A 5829-nucleotide genomic window follows, 5' to 3' on the forward strand; every position below is an offset into this window, starting at 1 on the left:
TCACACTGGGACTCACGGGTGGTCTCTTTCTAGACTTCTTTGGTGTGTATCCATGCAGGTCCATAGAAAAGTTGTTGTTTTTTGTTTTTTTTTATTTGACAGAGAGAGAGGTCACAAGTAGGCAGAGAGGCAGGCAGAGAGAGAGGGAGAAACAGGCTCCTCACTGAGCAGAGAGCCTGATGCGGGGCTCGATCCCAGGACCCTGAGATCATGACCTGAGCCGAAGGCAGAGGCTTAACCCACTGAGCCACCCAGGCGCCCCCACAGAAAAGTTTTGAATTGTTTTGTGTGTGTTTGAATGTATGCCATCACGAACTATTTGCAATTTTTAAAAAAGGAATTAAAATCAATTTTACTGAGATGCTCTTACCTGCCAGGTGTGACTAGGTGCGAGCCCCACAGCTGTAAACGAGGGACAACTGTTCCTCCAACGTCCTAGGAGCTACAAGCAAAGAGATCGTTATAACACAATCTATTAAGTGCAATGAAAATGGAGAAACAGGCTGTTTTGAAAATCTGGAAGTGTACCCACTCTATTCCAGGGGCGTGCGGGGCCAGGGAGTACTAGTCAGGTGTATTTAGGTTTTAACTGACAGAATACCCACTAACTAGCGTTAACAAGTTGGAGGGGGAATTCATTGGTTTACGAGAAATCATGATGTAAGACTGCCTTCATGTGTGACTGGATCCAGGGGCTCAAATGATGTCAAAATATACATCTCTCCATCTCTTCTCTTTCTTCTCTCTCATTCTCTCTCTCCAACTCTACGCTCTGCTTTTCTCTGTTTGGTATTTGCTTTGAGGCGGGCTTCCTGCACCTGCTGGTGAAGAAGGCCAGCAGGTGCCTCCAAGGCAGGAATGACGACAAACCAATCCCGGGGCGGGGCTATGCTCATTGGCCAGGCTCACCCATAGAGCCAGGGCCTCCTCCTTGAACCCCAAGGATAAGCGTAGGGGAGGGAGTGGTTCCCAACAGGAAATTGAGAGGCTGTTTTCTGATCCAGCAAAAACCAATGCTGTACAAGCAAGATAAAAGATCCCCCGCTCTAGAAAGCTTCCTGGAGACATTGACCTCTAAGCTGAAAACTCAGGAATGGGCTGGATTATGCCAGGTGACAGGGAGAAAAGGGGCAGAAAGGGTACACCTGGCAGAGGGAACGGAATGTCCAAAGGTCTGGAGAACATTGCTTGTTCCGGAAAATGTGAGTGATTTAGTCTGACCCACAGTACCGTGTGGGGAGGGAGGGGAAGTGATGAGGTCAGAGAGAAAGGCCGGAGGCCTTTAGGGAATTGCAATTTTAGCCAGGCCCCGCCCCAAGCCCCTCCCTCTCCCCTCCCCACCCGCATCCCAGTCCCAAGATCATGACTCAGTCATGGGGTTTTCACACTCTCTGACTCCAAGCCTGGCACAGTTTCTATATCTCAGCAAATGTGTCATTCATCAGCAGACCATGTCACCCTACTGATCCACTCTGTAGGGTCCTGAATGTCAGCTGATGGTCCCAGATTGGACAAGAACTCTTCCAGAGTTTCACAAGGCAAAGGAATTCCAACTTGAGAATCAAGGGAGCATTAATACTTAAGAGACAAGCCCGGCATATAGTCCACAGATGTTCAGGCCAGTTTTGTTCAGTTGGAAAGAGGGGGATCCCATTATAACCTTTTATTGATTTTGTCCTGTGCCTAGCAGCTGAGTCTCCTTTCCTCCTGAGAAGAACCCCAGGAGGGAAATGCTTTGGCTCTCCCCGTGTCACTGGGGTGAGGAACCGAGGCCTAGGATTGAGAAGCCTTGCTCCAAACCTCACATCTTTTTCATCCTAGCTACAGGGCATCCCTGTTTCAAAAATGGGGAAACCAAAACCCAGAGAATTGACACAACTTGCCAGAGTCACACAGCAAAAGCGAGTCACACGGCAAGAGTCTGTTGCTGTGTGGGAAGGTGACATGGTGCAGCCTCTTTGGGAAACAGTCTGGCATTTCCTCCAAAGGTTAAACATAGCATTACTGACCATAGCACCTAGCAATTCCACTCTCGGGAATAAACCCAAGAATGGAAAACGCGTGTCCACACAAAAACATGCCCAAGTAGGTTTATAGCGACATTATTTATTATAGCCCAAAGTAGAAACAACCCAAATGTTCAGCAACTGATGAACTGAACAGCAAGTTGATGAACTGATGAACCCATTCATCAACTGATGAATGGGTTAAAAAAAAAAAAGTGGGGCGCCTGGGTGGCTCAGTGGGTTAAAGCCTCTGCCTTCAGCTTGGGTTGTGATCCCGGAGTCCTGGGATCGAGCCCCACATCGGGCTCTCTGCTCAGCAGGGACCCTGCTTCCTCCTCTCTCTGCCTGCCTCTCTGCCTACTTGTGATCTCTGTCTGTCAAATAAATAAATAAAATCTTAAAAAAAAAGTGTTCTATTGTACAATGGGGTCTTATTCTGCCACTAAAGGGAATGAAACTATGACACAAGATGGATCCCGAACACAGGCAAAGTGAAGGAAAGCCCTGAAGAAACACATATTCTATGATCCCATGGTTATGAAATGTTCAGAAGGGGCAAATCTATAGAGACAGAAAGTAAATTAGTGAGAGTGCCAGGAACTGGGATGGGGTCATGGGTGGAAGGGAAACAGGGAGTGACTGATCATGGGTATGTGGTTTCTCTTTAGGATGATGAAAATATTCTTCTTAGGGTGATGGCTGCACGGCTGTGAATATGTGAAAAACCATTGAATCGTACACTTGAAATGGGTGAATGATATCGTATGTGAATTGTATCTCCATAAAGCTGTTAAAGTCACAAGTCAAAAAAAAAATAAAGTAAGAGGATGGCCTGAATATCTGCTACTCTGTGCTTAACTAGCCTGAGCCTGGATGTTTCAGGCATGGCTGGATCCAGGAGCTCCAGAGATGTCAATGGGTTTTGTCAAGCTCAGATTTGCCTGTGTTGCCTTTTCAAGCAGGTGACAAAGATTACCTTGGCCACTCCAAGCTGCCTCACTCTTAAACATCCCCACCACTCTGGAGAGTTCTGCATAGTATCGATAAAGTCTTGGAGGAGGGTTCTCATTGACCTGGATCACCCTTACACTACTCGCTGTGGCCAGAACAATTTGTTGCTCTGATGGTCCAAGACTGGGTGACATGAGCCACCCTAGAGCCAAAGAAGTATGGTCAGCTCCCTCCAAACCATGTGGTCAGAAGTGGGGGCAAGTGGGTCCCCAAAAGTTAACCGGGATTCTGGGCAGGTGCAAGCCACAAACGCCCACGGTATTGAGGAACCGTGGACCTACTGCCCAGGTTTGACTCCTGCTTCCTCCACTTGCTAGCTCTGTGACCTCGGTAAAGTGCTAAACCTTTCCATTCCTTACTACCCACAAAACCTCAGTTTTATGCAGATCACAATAACAGTCCTATGTCCCCCGTGGGACTGTTCCATTGGTGAAGTGTGTGGAGGGACGTCTAGCCCACCATGAGCAGTCGTTACATGATCTACTATGATCACACGTGTCCTGCTGAGCGATCTCATTCCCCATGTCACTTTGGAGACAGCAAAAAAACAGATAATAATAATATCAATCACCAGTCAAACCATGAAGAAAGAGGAAGAGACAGCACTGGGTCTTCCTGGGTGACTGACTCAGGAACCGTCTGTCCACAGTGCCTCTACTTCCCCCAGCAGAGCTTCACGGAGCTCCCTCTCTGACTCTTGATGGTTATGGGTTCTGAAGTTCATGCAATTTTAGAAAAAAAAATACAAAGCTGTAAATATTAAATAGGTACGAAAGTATTTATTGACAAAGAAAAAAATAGCTCATCTCACATTATTGGCTGTTTGGTGAGTCGGGACCCTTTTTCCTGAGATCTCTTTAGGCAACTTATATAGAAATGCCTCCCAATGGTACCCTAGCTGCCCTTCGCTGACTCCAGAACACTCTAGAACTCCTAGTACCTCCCAGTACAGGTAAATTATGGTAAACCTGCCTTTGAACCCAATAAAGATTTTCAATAAATGTCTGCTGAATGACTAATTGGGCAAATAGCTACACCCCAAATTAGTAATCTTCATAGTGGACAATGCACACCCACAGAACCAAAGTCATGCTTTTTCATTTCTTAAACAATGAAGAAGGTTTTGAGAAATCTCCTCTCCTTAAGGGCAAAGATCCTGCCCAAATGATTTTAAGGCCTCTGAAATGAGACTGACCTGCATTAATTTCTGTTTCTGGTCCGATCATCTCTCTTCTCTGAACCTCAGTTTCCTCCTCCATGCAATGGGCATGATTAAAAGGAATAAAAGAGACTCGTCTCATGTGTGTAAGTGACTTCACACACGCCTAGAATATGTGCCTAATACATGAACTTCTGTTATTTTTCACTTTGTACTTATTTATTGGGCTAGATTCTACCTGTAAAAAGTACAAAAGGTTGAAAAGTTAATCTCTCTTCTTTCTTGTTCTTTTCCCCACCTTCCCCTCCTCCAGACACACCACAACTGTGGGTCACAAAATAGTTTCAAATTTGTAGAAATGTTTGAGAATAATTCTAAGAATTTCAGTATCTCTGTTATCCAGATTCACCAATTTTCAAAATATTTTGCCATGTCTGTTTTTTATCACCCTCTCTTTCATGTGAATATATGTATTCATTATTAATGTTTATTTTTCTGGGGGCACCTGGGTGGCTCAGTCAGTTAAGCATCTGATTATCGATTTCAGCACAGGTCATGATCTCAGGGTGATGGGGTTGAGCCCCACAACAGGCTCTGTGCTAGACACGGAATCTGTTTATTCCTCTCCCTCTGCTCCTCCCCCCCATTCGTTCTATCTCTCTCAAATAAATAAAATCTTTAAAAAACATAATTATTTTTCTGAACCATTTGAGAATAGATTATATACACCATGTACCATTTACTCTTTAAATTTCAGCATACACTTCCTAAGAAAAGGATGTTATTTTATATAACTAAGCATGGTTACCATATTCAGGAAATTTACCTTGATACAACACTGTAAACTACCACCCAGATTCCAACTGTGTCAACTGTTGCAATAATGTCCTTTAATCATTGTTTCTCTCTAGGACAGGATCCAGCTCAAGGCCATGTTTTGCACTTAGTTATTATGTCTCTAGTTTTCTTTAATCTGGAATGATTCCTCAGCTTTTCTTTGTCTTTTATGACATTAACTTTAAAAAAAACTTTAGATTTTATTTATTTATTAGAGAGAGAGAGAAAGAAAGAAAGAAAGCGAGAGGTTAAGAACACTAGCGTCATTGGGGTGCCTGGGTGGCTCAGTGGATTAAGCCGCTGCCTTCGGCTCAGGTCATGATCTCAGGGTCCTGGGATCGAGCCCCACATCAGGCTCTCTGCTCCGCGGGGAGCCTGCTTCCTCCTCTCTCTCTGCCTGCCTCTCTGCCTACTTGTGACCTCTCTCTCTGTCAAATAAATAAATAAAATCTTAAAAAAAAAAAAAAAAAAAGAACACTAGCGTGAACCAGGGGAGGGGTAGAGGGAGAAGCAGACATCCACTGAGCAGGGAGCCTGATGCCGGGCTCGATCCCAGGATCCCAAGATCATGACCTGAGCCGAAGGCAGAGGCTTTAACTCACTGAGCCACCCAGGCCCCCCAAAGCATTCACTGTTAATTTTTGCCTGAATCAGTCTGTGATGGTTTGTGTGTGTGTGTAAATATATATATATATATATATATATTTTTTTTTTTTTTTTTTTTTTTTTTTTTTTTTTTGAGGGCACATGGGTGGCTCAGTCGTTAAGCATCTGACTTCGGCTCACATTATGATCTCAGGGTCCTGGGATTGAGCT

Source organism: Meles meles, chromosome 16, assembly GCF_922984935.1.
Source record: "Meles meles chromosome 16, mMelMel3.1 paternal haplotype, whole genome shotgun sequence".
Lineage (NCBI taxonomy): Eukaryota > Metazoa > Chordata > Mammalia > Carnivora > Mustelidae > Meles > Meles meles.